Source organism: Chionomys nivalis, chromosome 2 (genome assembly GCF_950005125.1).
Source record: "Chionomys nivalis chromosome 2, mChiNiv1.1, whole genome shotgun sequence".
NCBI lineage: Eukaryota > Metazoa > Chordata > Mammalia > Rodentia > Cricetidae > Chionomys > Chionomys nivalis.
Genome location: NC_080087.1, coordinates 68,168,488 through 68,188,914, shown reverse-complemented (window position 1 = coordinate 68,188,914; position 20,427 = coordinate 68,168,488). Strand labels below are relative to the sequence as shown.

Genomic DNA, 20,427 nt, shown 5'->3' with positions numbered 1-20,427 from the left:
TACGGGTTATAAACTGGACACACCCATTCTACGGGTTATAGATTGGACACACCCATTCTACAGATTATAGACTGGACACACACAACCTATGGATTATAGACTGGACACACCCATTCTACGGGTTATAGACTGGACACACCCATCCTATGGGTTATAGACTGGACACACCCATCCTATGGGTTATAGACTGGACACACCCATCCTATGGGTTATAGACTGGACACACCCATCCTATGGGTTATAGACTGGACACACCCATTCTACGGGTTATAGACTGGACACATCCATTCTACTCTCCAACCTCAGCCTCAGCCCATTCTCTGGATCTCATTTTCTTGTGATTCTGTGAGTTTATTTAGTCTATTGTCTTAAAACAATAGTTCATGAAGGTTGATGGTGAATTGGAAAGTATAGACAAATACTGGGAATTGAAATGGGAGCCGCAACACTGGGTGGTGGCACACTCCTTTAATCTCAGCATTTGGGAAGCAGACACAGGTGGAGCTCTGTGACTCTGAGGCTAGCCTGGTCTATACAGTGAGTTCTAGGAGAGCCAGAACTGCTATACAGAGAAAGCCTGTGTTTAAAAATCAAAATAATATGGTATTGGCATAAGAACAGACAGGAGGACCAATGGAACTAAATAGAAGACCCGGGTATCAATCCACACATCTTTGAACACCTGATTTTTGATAAAGAAGCAAAAAATATCAAATGGAAAAAAGAAAGCATATTTAACAAGTGGTGCTGACATAACTGGATATCAACATGTAGAAGAATGAAAATAGACCCATATCTATCACCATGCACAAAACTCTAGTCTAAATGGCTCAAATACCTCAACATAAAGCCAGCCACACTGAACCTTATAGAAGAGAAAGTGGGAAGTACACTTGAACACATTGGCACAGGGAACCACTTCCTAAATATAACCCCAGCAGCACAGACACTGAGAGATACAATTAATAAATGGGACCTCCTGAAATTGAAAAGCTTCTGTAAAGCAAAGGACACAGTCAACAAGACAAAAACGACAGCCTACAGTGTTGGACCCTAAAGCCCTGGTCAATAGCTGCACTAGAGCATAGTACCGGTGCCAACACCGGCTGCCACCCCAAGGCCCAAGATCACTGCTAGAGTCATGGAGATGGGCTCTCGCCGATAATGGCTCGGGTGCCTGTCAAATTCATTCTCAAATGTGTTAACAGGATAATAAAAGATCCTTGGAACTAGTGGAACAAGCACACAGTAATCTTTGGTACCATCAAAAACCGATGTCGCCACACAAGGCGTCAGGCCTGTACTACAAGCCCACCATTTATTTGAATCAGGGATCAGGTATCCAGTTTTAGAAGTTTTAGGGGTCTTAAGGGTCTCATTACACAAATGTTTGTAAGCAGCCGGTGGATTTCCCAAGCACGTCCCTGCACCGGTAACCTCTGTAAGAGTTAGTTTATAACTAGCTCCCCAAGCACAGCCGTCCTGGCTAGTTGTGTTGTTGAAACCCCCGGATACTGCAATCCCTTCATAGTATGGGGGTCCTGCTGATAGGCATAGCCAGCAAGATTGTGTCATATTGGGGTCAGTACTATTCAGCAAAGAAAAAGCTCCCACTATTAGATTAAACAGTCGCTGGCCTGTATTAGAGAGTGCCAGCGGTGAAGCAGGGGTTGCAGAAGGATTTTTAGGACTTGGAGGGGGACCCAGGGCCCTGGTAAGAGGGGGAGCTACCTCAGCCAGGGCTAGCTGTCCCTGGTCAGGCAATACCGGGTTGGGCCCTAGTGCTATGGTCATGGGAGGTGTTATAACAATTCGTAGGGTGAACAGAATCCCTATGTCTTCCTCTCCTAGATTATACAACCATAAATCCCAAGTATTGCCTGTTAACCAATTAACCTTTTTTCCCTTCTCCGTGAAGGTGATTGTGATTTCAGATTCCCCTGATGTGGTACGAGTGAAAGAGACTAAGTCCTCTTTGCCAGTTCCCAACCAGGAGGTACTAACACTGGTTTCACGTCCCCAGGCAGCACAATAAAACACTTCAGACCCCCCCTGTCCCCCCCCCCCCCGCACTGCCAAGTTCGTCTTTCCCCAGGACAAATATACCATTCAGAATATCTGCATGTAGGACAAGAGTTTTCGAGAGTTTGTTCAGTATCCCCCAAGAGTCTTTTGCTAGAGCACACAGGTCAAATTTTAGCTGGGGGAACCAGGTACCCAGGGGATGAACTCCAGTGGCTAGCCTTAAGACTTGCCCAGTCTCAAAGTTAGTCAGAGTCCAAGTTAAGTCCTGAGGTGTATGGGGGTTTTTAGCACTATATGTGGAAGGAAACACCAGGGCAAAGAACAGCAAGCCTGGTAGGATCAGGCTTCCTTGACTAATCTCAGTTTTAGAGGATTTTGGGTACGTTGAAGCTTCCATTTGGAAAGTTCTGGGTCGCCCTGTGGAGGTGCCGGCTTGACGTGAGGCGCGTGGATCCAGGCTGCAATACCGTCTACTTTGAGGGCAGTAGGTGTCGTAAGAAGCACCGTGCAGGGTCCCTTCCAGCGAGGTTCGAGGTTCTGGGACCGATGTCTCCGCACGTACACAGAATCGCCAACCTGGAACGGATGCGAAATCTCCCGATGCCCAGGCTGGTAGGCAGCACTAGGGGTCTCCACACTTGGGCCTGGACGATCTGAAGTGCTTTTAGCCGTGCCTGCAAATCAGGTTTGTGAGTAGCGGGGTCAGGAGGGGCCCTAAAGGAGGCCAATGGGGGAGGCCCCCCATATAGGATCTCATAGGGGGTAAGTCCAAGCCGAGAAGGGGTGTTCCGCACCCGGAACAGGGCTAGGGGAAGGAGCTGTACCCAGTCTCTAACGCCAGATTCCAAAGCTAATTTGGATAAAGTCTCCTTTATGGTTCTATTCATCCTTTTTACCTGTCCTGAACTCTGGGGTCTGTATGCAAAATGTAATTTCCAATTAATCCCCAGTGTCTTGGCCACACCCTGACTTACCTGGGAGACAAAGGCTGGGCCGTTGTCAGACCCGATTACTTTGGGCAGGCCAAACCGAGGAAAAATATCTTCTAGTATCTTCCTCGCCACCATTTGAGCCGTTTCTCATTTGGTGGGAAAAGCTTCTGTCCAACCGGAGACGGTGTCTATAAAAACTAGGAGAAGCCGGGCGGTGGTGGCGCACGCCTTTAACCCCAGCACTCCGGAGGCAGAGTCAGGCGGATCTCTGTGAGTTCGAGACCAGCCTGGTCTACAAGAGCTAGTGCCAGGACAGGCTCCAAAAACCACAGAGAAACCCTGTCTTGAAAAACCAAAAAAAAAAAAAAAAAACCAAAAAAACTAGGAGATACTTATTACCATATTTTCCTGGCCTTATTTCAGTAAAGTTCACTTCCCAATGAGTACCAGGTTGGTCTCCCCTTATTCTTATGCCCTCTGGGGCACTTTGGCGTTTTGCGTTTACCTCGGCGCAGGGGACACAAGTTGATGTCACTTGCTGTATGAGTGAGTTAAGACCTGGAATATAAAAATCTGTCTTTTTCATAAGAGATTTAATCTTTTTATGTCCTAAATGAGTCCATCGATGCATTTGAGTCACCAGCTCAAAGACATCTTTCTTGGGCAACACGGTTTTGCCCTGATATTTCCAAGCTTTTTGTTGTTCATCAAAGTCTGCATTAAGTTTCTGAATAGTCTCTAGATCCTGGGTTGAATATTGGAAATGATCTTCTGTGGAGGGGGCGCCTCTGCCAAGGGTAATATTTCTGAGTTAAACGCGGCCTTTTAGCCGTCTCATCTGCCATCTGGATTCCTTTGGCAACAGGATCATCACCCTTCTGATGTCCTGGGCAATGAAAAATGCTCACCTTTGTTGGGAGCCCTTTTCCAGGGATGATGGTGGGGACCATTGTCCTGGGGATGTTTGCGGAGAACCCCACACCCCAACTGTATTGAGAACTGTTTGTTGGCAGAGCCCGCCCCACACCCAACTATCTTGAGAGCTATCTGTTAGCAGAACCTGCCCCACATTCCAACTATCTAGAGAATTGTTTGTGGTTGGAATCACAAAAGAAACGATTCCTCTTGCACAGAGAACACTAGGTGTGTCGACTTGTGACCATTGCTGCCCTGGCAAGATCCCTTCCTGCCCTTGCCATGCCCCTGCCCCCATCCCAAGCCAAATTCCTCATTCAAGGGCTATCTAGGCCACAACCATTTCACTGATAAAGTGAGACCTTGACAAGAACTCTGATTGGTCTCCTTCCTGTCTCCCGCCCATGTCTTTTTCAGATAGCGCCTCTTTGGGACCTTGGAATAACTGACCCGCTGGGCTGGTTACAGTGGCACCCGAACCAGAGACCTGAAGCACTGCCAACTATCGGACGACGAAGCACAGTCCCGGGACAACAACAAGAAGGAAGAGAAGGTTCTGCAGGCTGTAGGACTCGGACAGATCTGCAGGACAAGGTAGGCGCAGGTTCGCTGTCGTCCAATAGACATGGGAACGGTCAATTTCAAAGGAAGAAAAATTTATCAGGGAGAGAGGAGTAAGAGTCAAAAAGAGAGATTTATGTGTTTGCGGACTCAAAAGGGAGTCCCTCAAGACGTGAGAAGTAAAGGTACAATCCACACAGCTACGCCTGCCAAATATTCATGGATATTTAAAAGGATGATGTCTCATTTATCCTAGGTGTTAAAGAGATACATTTGGGTTGTTTTCAGATTCTAGCTATGATAAAGTAATTCTGCTGTAAGCATAGCTGAGCACATGTCCTTATGGTATGTTTAAACAACTTTTGTATTTAGGCTCAAAAGGGGTATTGCTGAGTTTTAAGGTAGATATTTGCCTAATTTTAAAAAATAGCCATAATGGGGGGCTCCCAATGCTGGGGAGACTCTCACTCAGGTCTCAGGATGGCACGCCCTCCCCCCCCCAGTGACTCGCGGGAGACTGTCTTTGCTGTGGTCACTCCGGGCTTTGGTTGATGAGATGGGACAGGAGCCAGTGCACTGGGGCCGAGGCTCATGGCCCACGCAAGGAAGGAATTCGGCCCCGAGTGACCGGGAGAGGGAATTTTTGAGGGGGGGAAGCCACAGCCCCGTAATCCAAAAGGGTCATAAAAATTTCCAAAAATCCAGTGATGGTCACAAGGGGGTGGCTCCCTGCCTCTCAGGACCACTCCCAGGGTCATGATCAGCTAGTTCCTAGAAGAGTACAATGATAATCGCAGCGGGGGTGGGGGGACTCCCTGTTTCTCAAGATTATTCTCAAGGTTACGGTCTGGCTTTGTCTTCAGCTGGTTCCTGGGGCAGGGTGGCTGAACCAGCTGGTCCTAGATTTTTGATTCTTCTCTTCCTGTGTAACCGCCCAGCGGGTCAGTTATTCTAGGGTTGTAACCCGCCTGGCAGGTCAGTTATTCCAGGGTCCTGAAGAGGCACTATCTGAAAAGACATGGGCGGGAAAGAGGAAGGAGACCAAGCAGAGTTCTTGTCAAGGTCTTCGTTTATTAGCGTAATGGTTGTGGCTTATATAGCCCTTGAATGAGGAATTTGGCTTGGGATGGGGGCAGGGGCATGGCGAGGGCAGGAAGGGATCTTGCAGCAATGGTCATGAGTCGGTCAGGAGGTCACGAGTTGACACACCTAGTGTTCTCTATGCAAGCGGAATTGTTCCTTTTGTGATTCCAACCACAAACAGTTCTCTAGATAGTTGGAATGCGGGGCAGGTTCCACTAACAGATAACTCTCAAGATAGTTGGGTGTGGGGTGGGCTCTGCCAACAAACAGTTCTTAATACAGTTGGGGTGTGGGGCTCTCTGCAGATGGTCCCTGCTATAATCTTTGGGAAAATGGCTCCTGACATCCTGCTGGGGGAGTCTGGATTTATCCAGGTCTTTCAATACCATACTATGATCCAAAAGTGGTTGTGCCAGTTTGCACTTTCAGCAACGGAGTTTTTTCTTTACCCACATTTTCTTAAGCATAAATTTTTTTTTTTTTTTTTAAGCGGGTCGGACCGACAGACACAGGGCCCGCGACCGACGACGCACCGGCGAACCGGGCAAGCATAAATTGTTAATAGTAATTTTTAATCTTGGTCATTTTTACAAGGATAAGATGAAATCTCAGAGTTTTGATTTGCATTTCTCTGATGGCTAAAGGATGTTATGTTTGAGCATTTTTAAATGTCTCTCAGTCATTTTAAAGTTCGTCTGTTGAGAGTTTTCAGTTTATGTCTGTAACAAATATTTTTATTGGATTAATTTTTTAATAACTAATTTCCTGAGTTTTTCATATATTTTTGGAGTAGGTTTATGATAAGATCTTTTCCCACTCTATAGTCTTTTTTTTCCCGATTAATTATGCATGCAGACGTCATTCACACAGAGCACAGAGACACTCAGACACAAGCACAGACACACACAGCACAGCATAGTACAGACTTACCTCACCTGGGACTCGAACTGGCGACCTCTGGCTCCGCAGGCGGCGCTCCAATCCTCTCAGTCAGCTCTCTGACCGTTTCTATAGTCTTGTTATGCAAAAGTTTCTCAATTCAGGAGATCTAATTTATGGTTCCTCCCAATGTTTGTGCCACTGAGGCTGTGTTTGAGATGTGGCAAAGTGTACTTCTAATTTTTTCTCTGTGAGGTTCAATGTAATTTTTTTTTTTTTTTGGTTTTTCGAGACAGGGTTTCTCTGTGGCTTTGAAGCCTGTCCTGGAACTAGCTCTTGTAGACCAGGCTGGCCTCGAACTCACAGAGATCCGCCTGCCTCTGCCTCCCGAGTGCTGGGATTAAAGGCGTGCGCCACCATCGCCCGGCCCTTTGACTCATTTAAACTTGAGTTTTGTACATGGAGATGGATATGGATCTATTTTTATTCTTCTACATGTTGGTGTCTAATGAGGCCTAAATCATTAGTTAAAATGCTTCCTTTTTCCTTTTCCTATCTGCGAGGCAGACTTGCAACTTAAGAGGAGGATAGCTTATAAACTTTTAATTAGCCAGGCGGTGGTGGCGCACGCCTTTAATCCCAGCACTTGGGAGGCAGAGGCAGGCGGATCTCTGTGAGTTCGAGTCCAGCCTGGTCTAAAAGAGCTAGTTCCAGGACAGGAAACAAAAAGCTACGGAGAAACCCTGTCTCAAAAAAACAAAAACAAAAACAAAAAAACTTTTAATTAGATATACAATGGTTAAAGTCCTAGTTATAATATTCTTTTTTTTTTTTTTTTGGTTTTTTGAGACAGGGTTTCTCTGTAGCTTTGGAGCCTGTCCTGGAACTAGCTCTGTAGACCAGGCTGGTCTCGAACTCACAGAGATCCGCCTGCCTCTGCCTCCCAAGTGCTGGGATTAAAGGCGTGCGCCACCACCGCCCGGCTAGTTATAATATTCTTATGGGAGACCTTGAGACGATAGTTAAAATTCTTACAAAAAACAATGAGTCAGTTTCCAATAGAGAGCTTATAAGAGCTGCCAGACAGGTACTCAAGCAGGTAAAAATATAAATCAACAGGTAAAGTATACAATAATCAACAAGTACAGTATATTAATTATGATTCAGCTATGGCAAGTGTGTGTATTAAATGTAAAACTTATTCTACAACAGTGTTATGAGAAGACAAAATGCTGTTTATGGTTAAACCTTCCCAGTTTTGCCAGTTACGATATTAAACTCTTAATTTAGAACAGTAGCCTATCTGGTACAAAAGGGCAGGATAAAATCTGAAAGATGGTTTGACAGAATATTGACTATGATCAATGTTTTTTATACTAAACAATAAATTCATTGATAATTTTAAGATTGATTCCTGGACAATTGTGTTTGCTCAATTCAAAGGTCAGAACAATAATTTTTCCCAGATGATCATTGCTATAATTCACACAACTGTATTTTGCTAATGTTATAGCTAAAAATCCCTTAAAGGATTTTATGCTGTATCTTACAAATGGCTCTTCCAATGGAAGAACTACATATATGGTTAATAAAAAAAAATTGTGGAGCGTACCAAGGCTCCTTGAAAGCAACTTATAACAGTTGCACACAGATCCTGAATCAAACGGATCTGACATGATGACACCAAGCTGACCTTTACTAAGGCAAGGTAAAAAAGCCCTTGCAATGCATTATGAAAAAGACCCGACCTATATATATTTGGGGTTGAGGATATGTTTGTGCTTTTTTTCCACAGAAAGAAAACAAAAGCTGGACCTGATGATGTCATAGCTGCAAACACCCCCAAAAGGAGTTCCAGAAACAATTGGAGAGGAATCCTTGATCCAGTCTTCCCTGACCCCAAGGAGAGGAGTGCCTGATAGCAGGACCTGCTGCACCGCTCTGCAGGGTGTCATTCTGCCTCCAGAGAGTCCACACAAAGAGACGCAGCTAAAATAATTGCCAAGATATGCTTGAAGTAACTGAATCCAGTTCACCTCACCCAGAAATCCCACCTGCCCTGAAGCTCAAATGCTGAGCTGCTTCTGCAGTTTAAATTCTGTTTGCTTTGGAGCTAAGATGCAGACTAAACATCTGATTGTTTTAATCTTTGGGACACAAAACTGATTTTGATTAAAATACTAACCCCTCTTCACTTAAGAAGGGGGAAGACTGGGGTTCTGACTGTTGCTCGGAGACTGGAACTGGTGGTATTTGATAACAACAATGTCTGTCAATGTATGTATTCTTACTGGAATTGACCTAATGATATTTGTAACTGCTTATAGATGCTGGAAAAGGTTTGACATGCTGTAAAATGTTTGGGTTTAATGCATATGTTAAGAATTTTAGATTTTGATCCCTTTACACTGCCCTAATTTTTGGCAGACAGCACTCGTAATTTTATGTTGGAGTAGGCATTTAGGAAGGAGGATATATCTTAGGCCAGACTAAAAGGTGTATAATGGGTTTGGAAGGTGCCCTTTCTTCTTGTCCGGAGATGGAGTTATTGGTGCCCAAATTATACCTTTACTCAACCTATATGAGATATCTTTTATTTGAGGAGCTCCTCACAGTCTTTTCATTAATTCACCCAGAGGCCCAATGACCTCTGGGAATATTGTGGAGCCCTCCCCTGAACAGCACATCATACAGAGGCTGTACAGGCCGGCTCAACATGGCATGATGTCAGGAGACAAGGCTAGCCCTCCACATAGCCTAAGACAGGGAATCCTGTAGTCAAAGACCTGCTTACTTTGGTCTTGCTAGATACCTTTTGAGGAGCTCCAAGGACAGGCAACTTGTGGCAGGACCTCCCCCAACTTAAGACAGGTCCCTGGAAACCTTAGGATGGGTAAGGGGGAAAAGACCTGGTCCCCATTCGACCTAAGACAGAGGCCCTCATTGCAGGCCATCATTAAGGCCAAAATCAAAAATATAAATAAAAAATAATAAAAATAAATAGCTACTCATAAGGCACCCCTCTGTTCCCAGGAGAGAAAAATTGCTCCACCACCTGAGAGGAGGGCCCTCCTTGTCCCAGTCCCTTCTCCTTCAGATCTGACAACATAGTTGGACTCTGACCTGGTACCCTCCACTTGATAGCTGCCTGCCATTATAAAAGGAAGGGGGATATGTCAGGAGCCATTTTCCCAAAGATTATAGCAGGGCAGGAGTCATTTTCCTAAAGATTATATCAGGGACTATTGTCCTAAGAATGTTTGCGGGGAGCCCCACACCCAACTATCTTGAGAGCTATCTTAGCAGAACCCGCTCCACATTCCAACTATCTAGAGAATTGTTTGCGGTTGGAATCACAAAAGGAACGATTCCGCTTGCATAGAAAACACTAAGTGTTTCGACTTGTGATCATTGCTGCCCCAGCAAGATCCCTTCCTGCCCTTGCCATGCCCCTGTCCCCATCCCAAGCCAAATTCCTCATTCAAGGGCTATATAAGCCACAACCATTTCACTAAGAAAGTGAGACCTTGACAAATTGAGAACAGAATCTTCTTGTCTGGCTCTGCTTGGTCTCCTTCCTGTCTCCCTCCCATGTCTTTTTCAGATAGCACCTCTTTGGGACCTTGGAATAACTGACCTGCTGGGTGGGTTACAAAAAATGAGCTCATTTCTTTATACCTCCAACTGGGTCCAGAGTGTGTCTGGGAGCGACTCGATTCCCTGTCAGGGAACCAAATGTTGGACTCTAGCATCCAAACACCGAGGAGGAGTTGCCCCCAGAAACCACCTCATACACCACAGCTGATGCAAAAGCATGAGGATTTTATTAATTCTGTCATGACAGGGTCTCTCAGCATTCGGGAAGCCGAGAGACCTCAAATAGCTGGTACAGTCTACTTTTAAAGGAGAAGACCACAGAAGCAAGGGGGGTTGTGATTGGCTTATTCAAAAGGGCTATTACCAATAATTGGCTGGAGAGCTGTTGCCAGGTCAGATGAGGTAAGAGGTCATTTTGACCCCGTTTCCCAGGGGACTGAACCAAAACATACATATATGGGTAATTGTTCAGGAACTGAGTACGTGCGAGTGTAGCTGTTAGGCCCTTGGTTCCCAGGGGAGGAGGGCAAGCACTATGGCACGGAGGCTGAGAGGATTCAGAATTGTCAGAAATGGCTTCAGAATTGTCTTAAAGTCTTACATAGGAAATTCTATAGCCTTTACGTTACTTGGGCGTGGCCTCACAGTATAAATGTCACTGTGAAGCCTGTGTGCGTTCCCTCTCTCTTCCGGCTGCTGAATTTAGTTCCTGTTCCCGGTTTGTGCGAAGGACTGTGATCTGTGAGTCTACCCTTAAGTAAATAACTTTATTATAGTCAGTTCTGAGCCAGTGTGGGAATTCTTTTTAGTGTCCATCTTCACAAAGCTATACAGAAAAATCCTGCCTGGAGAAAAAAAAGAGAAAGGAAGGAAAAAAGGAATGGAGGAAGTAAGGCAGGCAGGAAGAAAAAAAAAGAAAGAAAAAGAAAGGAAGGAAGAGTTGTTTTTTTTATTGATATTTATCGAGTTCTACATTTTTCTCTGCTCCTCCCTGCCTCTCCCCTCCACCCTTCAACTCTCCCCCAAGGTCCCCATGCTCCCAATTTACTCAGGAGATCTTGTCTTTTTATACTTTCTACTTCCCATGTATATTAGATCTACATAAATCTCTCTCAGTGTCCTCATTGTTGTCTAAGTTCTCTGGGATTGTGGTTTGTAGGCTGGTTTTCTTTGCTTTATTTTTTTAAACCACCTATGAGTGAGTACATGTGATAGTTGTCTTTCTGTGTCTGGGTTACCTCACTCAAAATAATGTTTTCTAGCTCCATCCATTTTCCTGCAAAATTCAAGATGTCATTATTTTTTTCTGCTGTGTAGTACTCCATTGTGTAAATATACCACATTTTCCTTATCCATTCTTCAGTCAAGGGGCATTTAGGTTGTTTCCAGGTTCTGGCTATGACAAGCAAAGCTGCTATGAACATAGTTGAGCACATGTCCTTGTGGCACAATTGAACATCCTTTGGATATGTACCCAAAAGTGGCATTACTGGGTCTTGAGGAAAGTTGTTTCTGAATGTTCTGAGAAATTGCCACACTGACATCCAAAGGGGCTGTACCAGCTTGCATTCCTACCAGCAATGCAGAAGTGTTCCCTTTTCCCCACAACCTCTCCAGCATAAGTTGTCATCAGTGTTTTTGATCTTGGCTTCTTACAGGTGCGAGATGGAATCTCAGAGTTGTTTTGATTTGCATTTCTCTGATGACTAAGGATGCTGAACATTTCCTTAAGTGTCTTTCAGCCATTTTAGATTCCTCTGTTGAGTGCTCTCTGTTTAGGTCTGTACTCCATCTTTTTATTGGATTATGTGTTCTTTTGGTGTCCAATTTCTTGAGTTCTTTGTATATTTTGGATATCAGACCTCTGTCTGATGTGGGGTTAGTGAAGATATTTCTCCATTCTGTAGGTTGTCGTTTTGTCTTGTTGACTGTGTTGTTTGCTCTAGAGAAGCTTTTCAGTTTCAGGAGGTCCCATTTATTAATTGCTTCTCTCAGTGTCTGTGTTTCTGGGGTTATAGTTAGGAAGTGGCTCTCTGTGCCAATGTGTTCAAGTGTACTTCCCACTTTCTTCTCTTCTGTAAGGTTCAGTGTAGCTGGCTTTATGTTGAGGTCTTTGTTCCATTTGGACTTGAGTTTTGTTATCGATATGGGTCTATTTTCATTCTTCTGTATGTTGATATCCAGTTATGCCAGCACCACTTGTTAAATATTCTTTCTTTTTTCCATTTGATATTTTTTTCTTCCTTGTCAAAAGTCAGGTGTTCAAAGATGTATGGATTGCTATTCGGATTTTTTATTCGGTTCCATTGGTCCTCCTATCTGTTCTTATGCCAATACCAGGCTGTTTTCAGTACTGTAGCTCTGTAGTAGAGTTTGAAGTCAGGGATTGTGATGGCTCCAGAAGTTCTTTTATTGTACAGGATTGTTTTGGCTATCCCGGGTTTTTTGCTTTTCCATATGAAGTTGAGTACTGTTCTTTCGAGGTCTTTGAAGAATTTTGCTGGGATTTTGATGGGCATTACGTTGAATCTGTAGGAAGAGTTCTTAAGTTCAATTCCTGATAGAACCCAATTTTCATCAGGTATTTTTTGACTTTAAATATAGGATAACTAGAAAGTAGAATTTTCAAAAAGCTTAATCTCATTTGGCTCTTCTGTCCCAACCTAATTCTCTGTAAGCATTATATTCTGGTCAGTCTCTCTGTTTTGTAGAATGGACAGACATAGTCTGATTTTGCAGAGTGTTTTCTTGTCCTTGTCTCAAAAAGACTCAACCTCCTCTTCTCTCTCTGACCCTGGACACTCAGGATTGCTTGAGGAGCAGACTTCTTCTCTAAGTAAATTTACATTTTTAAACATTTTAGTGTATTATTTAAAATAAATGGATGTTATGTGCACCTGTGTTTTGTCTTTGTGTACGTCTGTGTACCACATGCATAGGTGCTTGGTGCCCATGGAGGCCATGAGAGGATTTTGGATCCTGTGGAACAGAAGTTGTGAGCCATCATGTAGATGCTGAGTGATTTTTATGACCAGCAAATACTCTTAATCATTGAGTCACATCTTCAGCCTTTAATTTTAATTCTTAATATTATTGTGTGTGGAGGGTGGGAGCATGGGAGGGAGTTTCTGTGGTGTTTGCATGGAGGTCTGCGGACATTGTGGAATAGTCTTTTTTTTTTTTGCCGCTTTGCATGAGGTCAGGGAATTGAATTCAGACTTGTTCTGAAAGCACCCCGAGTCTATGAACCACCTTGCCAATGCTATTTTCCCCTCCTCTCCATTTTTACATTTAAAAATATGTGTGTATGTGCACAAATTCATGTGCCCCAGTTCTCTCCACTTTGTGGGTTCTGGAAACTGAGCTGAAGTCATGAGGATTGACAGCAAATGCCTGTACACACTGAGCCATCTCCCTGGCCCTCTTTTCTCCTATTGAGAGAGGGTCTCCTGTAGCTCAGGCTATGCAGTTCAGCTACAGAGCAGAGAATGGTTAAGAGAATGGTTAAGCCTCAGAGTTGTTTATTTCTAGCACTCAAAGGCAAGGATTATGGGAACGGGCCACCATGCCAACTCCTGAATATCATTTGACAAGATAATTCTATTCTGTTGTGATAAGGATATTTTTGTCTTTTTGTTCTGTGTATGTACGTGTGTGTGTGTGTGTGTGTGTGTGTGTGTGAGAGAGAGAGAGAGAGAGAGAGAGAGAGAGAGAGAGAGAGAGAGAGAGAATGAGAGAATACTGGGATTGAATGCAGGCCCCTTACAAATGTTAGACAAGGAAGCGACCACAAAATTATATCGTAGTTTTGGCTCGAAGTCCTCATCCTCCATCCAGCCTCTAAGTGCTAGGATTATAGGTGTGTACCACCACACCCTACACAGAGATTCCTAAAGTGCCAGGAGTGGTGTTTTTGGAGACAGAGTTCAAGGCCAGGCTGAGCGATTTATTGAATTTGAACCCTTCCAGGGCTAACTGAAAGCAAGTTTCAAAAGAGAATAGAAACCATTATTTAGCCAAGGTAAAAGAAAAATAGACTTGGGGTGGAACATTAAAACAGATTCTTTTTAATCCCAATTACTAACTACCTAGGGTCCCTTGAGATCCATCTGTTTAAGAGATTTAAAGGGCATCTGCTCTTCTGAACTAAATGTCTCCATTTACATGATCGCAGGGTCATTAACCACATCAGAGGTTCCCCTAAAAACTGAAGTTTATCAAAGTAGGAAGTAGTGGCTCTGACCTTAAAACCAGCCCTCAGGAAGCTGAGGCAGCACTCCTTCAGTCCCAGCATCCCTGCCTCCCAAGCCTGATGACTTGAGTTCAGTTACCAGGGTGGAAAGAGAGATCTGACTCTTGACATTTGTCCTCTGACATCCACAAATAGGCAATTGTAGGCATGCCATTTTAGGTGCCTGCACACACGTATGTGCTCTGGAGTTCACACACACACACACACACACACACACGACACCGAAGATGGTAAACAGACTTGCTAAATGAACTAGAAATTTCACCTCACGTCTGTGTGTACAGACAAAAGAATTGAAAGCTGGGAGGGCTAGGTGTTCCAATAAGTAGATCAGGATGTCAGGGTTTGTTTAGGATACCATAGGGAACTCTAAGCCAGCCTGAGCTACAAAAGACACCTCAAATCTCTGGCCAAAAGTACCCCACCCAAAGTTAAATGAACAAACAAATATACCCCAGATACAACAAAATTCAGAAAAGCTAGGTGTGGTGACATAGCTATCTATAATGCCACCATTCTGATGCAGACGAAATTGTGGCTGGCCTGGGACATGTACCCTCACAAACATCCTCCTAATAAGGATTTAGCAGGTAAGAGTATTTGCCAAAGCCTGAATACCTGACTTCCAAGCCTCCGGACTCCTAGAAGTTGTTCTCTGATGTCCACATGATCTCACACCATGCACACATTCTCCACCCCCACCTCAAACACACACAATGAGGAAAGAATTGCTTTTTTTTTTAATCTTTTCTTTTTCTTCTTTTCTTTTCTTTTCTTTTTTTTGTACCTGGAGGGACAGCCATGCGTGCTGGGAACTGAACTCTTATATTTTTGGTTGTGAGCCTAGCCTTTAATGGTTGAGCCATACCTCCAGGCTAAGGAAATAAGTATAATACTTTTTTTCGAACCAGGCATGGCAGCGGCAAGTCTTTAATCCCAGTACTTGGAGGTTAGCGCAGATCTTTTATCTGCCAGTGAGAGGCCAACGTTAGTCTACAATATCAAATTTTTGGACAACTAGAGTTATATATTGAGATCATGCTTCAGAAAGAAAAAATTTTTAGAGCTGGGCATGGTGGTTCTCTTGTGGGGTAGCCACTAGAGAAGTCTGCTTGGACATGGGTTTAAGCCAATAGAAAGTCTTTATTAGATGGCCATAGACTACACTGGGTGTTCAGCATCCCAGTGGAGCACCAAGCCTTTATCAGGGTGAGCTTTTAAGTACAAAAACAATAGTCTGGTCTGACTTTTTTTTTTTTTTTTTTTTTTTGGTTTTTCGAGACAAGGTTTCTCTGTAGCTTTGGTGCCTGTCCCGGAACTAGCTCTTGTTTTTTTTTTTTTGTTTTTTTTTTTTTTTTTTTTTTTTTTTCGAGACAGGGTTTCCGGAACTAGCTCTTGTAGACCAGGCTGGCCTCGAACTCCCAGAGATCCGCCTGCCTCTGCCTCCCAAGTGCTGGGATTAAAGGCATACGCCACCACCGCCCGGCTTGGTCTGACATTATTTAACATGAACAGTTAGCTAGAAGTGAACCTACAAAAGCCAAAAGCAAGGTCAGTATATTTAGAAACTTTCCCAGATCTATGGACTTTGACGGATTAGGTCTTTGTATTCATTTCTGCAGGTGGTACTGTCTATGTGCTGAGTTTTACAGCCTGAATGGTACTTCTATAATGGAGTCAGTTGTGCTAAGAACTGGGGCTTTCTTCATTCCCAACTGGGCCTTAGTGAATGATACAAGGAGGTTATGGTCCTAAGGATCATATACTGAACGGATATATAATTCGCTATATAGTTTAAGATGCGGGACTCCAGTCGCCCCCCCCCCCAAGTTAGTCAATTCAGGATGAGATTTAAGGGTCCAGTCAGTGTTGATAGCAGAGTAGTAGCCAGACAGACCAAAACAAAGACTAATATTAATTATAATTTATGTTTTTTCTTGCTCATATTTTAAATGAGGTTTTCCCCACCCATAGCAGATTTACTCCAATTATTATTGTTCAATTAGCATAGAAACAACAGATTTTCCCCAACATCACACATACTTTCCTTTATCTCATGAGAAGTCAAAGGCTCTCCAATATTGTAGGACCATGTCTGAAAGGGAATCTAACAGTTGTTTGAAACATACATTTATTTATTTATTTAGTTTATTTTTTGTTTTTTCCAAACAGGGTTTCTCTGTAGCTTTGGAGCCTGTCCTGGAACTAGCTCTTGTAGACCAGGCTGGCCTTGAACTCACAGAGATCCTCTGCCTCAGGAAGTGTTGGGATTAAAGGCGTGCACCACCACCTCCTGGCTAAGAAATGGAAACTTTTAATACCTTTGGGTCTTGCTCAACCAGTTTACTTTGAAAAACATCAGTAGAGGCACAGGTAATCAATCCATTAGTACGTGCCCACCATGCGAAATGAATTACCCATAAGACAGACTAGCAGGCATCAGAGTAAAGGGAAGTGCCTAGGTTAGAGGTTGTGGATAGTAGACAAGTTTCAGCCCCTTGGAAGTCTTCTACCTTTAATTTGGGCTGCCTCCAGTTAAAATCTGTCAGTCAATGGGCTGACAGTCTCGTTAGTTCCGCTCCCTATGTAGTATGAAGGTGGTCAGGTGCCTAAGCATAACCAGCAATTCTGACTTAGAACGATTAACTCCATCCTCAGGGTCCCTTCTTTCCTGTGGCATAGAGTCAGATTTCCTAGGTTCTCCATTTTCCAAAGGGTCCAGAATAAGCTCGTAATCTCTCAACCTTTCTCTCTCTCTTTCTCTCTCTCTCTCTCTCTCTCTCTCTCTCTCTCTCTTTCTCTCTCCCCTGTTTTTTCAATTCCCAGTCTCACTGTGTAGCTCTGTCTGTTCTGGAACTGCCTCCTAAGAGCTGGGATTAATGGTGTGCAACTATATGTAGTTTCTTCAGAATTTTCCTAGAAATTTTTAGATTTTTTAAAAATTTTATGATGATTGGATTATATTTCTTGGGTGGGAACTTTCTCTCATTGTATTCACCAAAGCCAAAGCTTCTGCTTTACAACCCTAGTTTTTGTACAGGAAATCCCCTTGTTTTTGGCAACTGGAGTGTCCAGCTGCAGGGCACACTTAGAATTGTATATTCTGCATCTCCAGCTTTACAGAGCAAGTTCCAGGGCAGCTAAGACAGAGAAACCCTGTCTTCAAAAACAACAATAACAAAAAAGATAAACTCCCATTTTTTTCCTTTCTCCAATGCAACCAAACACTTTTAAAATTTTTTAAAAATTAATTTTACATACCAACCAGTTTTCCTCTCCTTCCCCTCCTCCTGCTACTTCCCTTCACTTCCATCCACCTACTCCAGGATCCAGAGAGCCAGCAAAATCTAGCATATCAAGTTAAGTTGAGGCAGGACTAAGCCCCTCTCCCCTGCATCAAGCCTGAGCAAGATATCCCACCATTGGCAATGGGCAAGATCATGCACCAGGGATCTGGTCCCACTGCCAGGGACCATACAAAAAGACCAAGTAGCATATCTGTCACCACTTTCAGAGTGCTTTGTTCAGTCCGATGCAGGCTCCCCAGCTATCAGTCCAGAGTCCATGAGCTAGCATCAGCTGTCTCTGTGGGTTTGCCCGTCACGATCTCAACCCTCCTTCCTTATATAATCCCTCCTCCCTTTCTTCGACTGGACTCCAGGAACTCCAGCCCAGTGCTTAGCTGTGGATCTCTGTATTTGTTTCCATCAGTTATTAAATGAAGGTTCTATCATGATAATTAAGGTAGTCACCAATCTGATTCCAGAAGGCCAGTTCAGATGCCCTCTTCGTTATTGCTAGGAGTCTTAGCTGCGGTCATCTGTCTACAATTCTACAATCAGACACTTAAAGTAAGGAAATATCTGCACCCTTTATAACTAATACCTCTTATGAGTGAATACATACTATGTTTGTCTTTCTGGGTCTGGGTTACCTCATTCAGGGAGATTTTTTTTCTAGTTTCATCCATTTGCCTGCAAATTTCATGATGTCATTATTTTTCTTTTTTTTGGTTTTTTGAGACAGGGTTTCTCTGTAGCTTTGGGGCCTGTCTTGGAACTAGCTTTTGTAGACCAGGCTGGTCTCAAACTCACAGAGATTCGCCTGCCTTTGCCTCCCAAGTGCTGGGATTAAAGGCGTGCGCCAGGCGGATGTCATTGTTTTTTTTTTTTTTTTTTTGGTTTTTCGAGACAGGGTTTCTCTGTGGTTTTGGAGCCTGTCCTGGAACTAGCTCTTGTAGACCAGGCTGGTCTCGAACTCACAGAGGGATGTCATTGTTTTTTATTCCTTAGTAATACTCCATTGTGTAGATGTAGCACATTTTTTTGTATTCATTCTTCAGTTGAGGGGTATCTAGGTTGTTTTCAAGTTCTGGCTAGTAGGAATAATGCTATGAACATAGTTGAGCTAGTGTCCTTCTGGTATGATTGAGCATCCTTTGGATATATGCTCAAGATTGGTATACTGGGTCTTGAGGTAGATTGATTTCCAGTTTTCTGGGAAACCACCATACCAATTTCCAAAGTGGCATACTCGATGTTTTCTCCAACATGGGCTGTCATTAGTCATTCTGACAGGTACAAGATTGTCAGGGGCCCACTCCTACAAGATCAGCTAGGGTTCCTGGATAGGGGATCCTTGAGGCCAAAGAAAAGTCAGAAGAAACAGAAGGCAGGATAGAATTGGAAGGTCTGTCTGGTCATGTCCAAGCAGCCAAACAGCCCAGTTTATTTCAGAACTTGCTTATATACAAAAGCAGAACAAAGCACAGCACAGCACAGATTGTCTATATCTAACCACAAGACCATTCCCGTCCTTGAGTGAGCAGCCTCCTCTCCAACACGTGCTTGCTGCTCAGAAGCAGCCTTCTTTCTGTCTTGATGTTTGTCGTCAGCAGAATACTGTCCACCAGGTAGAGTGTTCTTTCCTCACTACATCAGAAGACTCTCATTGCCTTCAAGGTTATAAGAAAAAGTAGAGTAGGCAAGCTTGAACTCAAATGACTTTAAGTCAGAAATGACTCCAGATGGAAACTGAGTCACACGCAGTCTCCCACATAAAATGGTACCTCAAAGCCAGGTGGGTGGTAGTGTAAGCCTCTAATCCCAGCATTTGGGAGGCAGAAGTTCTTTTCCCATTCTGTAGGCTGCTGTTTTGTCTTATTATTGAAGGTGTTTTTTTTTCCTTTCTCTCTCTCTCTCTCTCTCTCTCTCTCTCTCTCTCTCTCTCTCTTTCTTTCTTTCTTTCTTTCTTTCTTTCTTTCTTTCTTTCTTTCTTTCTTTCTTTCTTTCTTCTTACCTTACAGAAGCTTTTCAGTTTCAGGAGGTCCCATCTATTGTCTAATTGTCAATATCAATGTCTGTGCAGACTCAGGAAGTTGTCTCTTGTACAAATACATTCAAGGTTACTTTCCAGTTTCTCTTCTATGGGCGTCAATGTAACTGGATTTATGTTGAGGTCATTGATCCTCTTGGACTTGAGTTTTGTACAGGGCAAAAGATATGGATCTAATTGCACTTTTCTACATGTCCACATCCAGTTATGTCAGCACCATTTGTTGAAGACGCTTTGTTTTTCCATTGTATAATTTCGGCTTCTTTGTCAAAAATCAGGTGTTCATAGATATTTTTATGTCAGGGTCTTTGATTCCATTCCACCTGTCTGTTTTTTTCCCCATAATTAATTTAATTTTTTTTATTTAATAAATACCTTTCTTTTCTTACTTTTCAGAGGAGAGCGCGAACGCAGTCCCCCACTACCACAAATTATGCAGTTGAGTTTCCCGCCTTTGGGGAAACTGCAGGGGTCAGCACATCCAGAGTGCAATGAATAAGCCTGGCCCTGGGAAAACCACCTTCACAATCATGGTATCTCCCCTGCTAGGTAAGTATAATTTATTTAAATTTATTTTATATACATAGGTGTGAACATGTCAGTCCCTCTGGAACTGAAGTTATAGACAGTTGTGAGCTGCCATGTGGGCTGGGAATTGAACTTAGGTCCTCTGGAAGAGTAGCTAGTGCTTTTAACTTCTGAGCCATCTCTCCAGCCCCCACCTATCTGTTTTTATGTCAATACCACGCTGTTTTCATTGCGATAGCTCTGTAGTAGAGCTTAAAGTCAAGGATGGTGACACCATGGAGGTGTTTTTAAATACTCCCTACTAGGGAAATGCTTTCACCC

The 20,427-nt window shown here is 43.5% G+C and overlaps 1 non-coding gene across 1 annotated transcript; it reads right to left on the bottom strand.

The window, feature by feature from the left end:
- Positions 1-19,971: 19,971 nt before the first annotated feature.
- Positions 19,972-20,135, bottom strand: LOC130870615 (U1 spliceosomal RNA). Its single transcript, XR_009056757.1, has one exon. It is a non-coding gene; the product is annotated as a U1 spliceosomal RNA (small nuclear RNA).
- Positions 20,136-20,427: the final 292 nt, after the last annotated feature.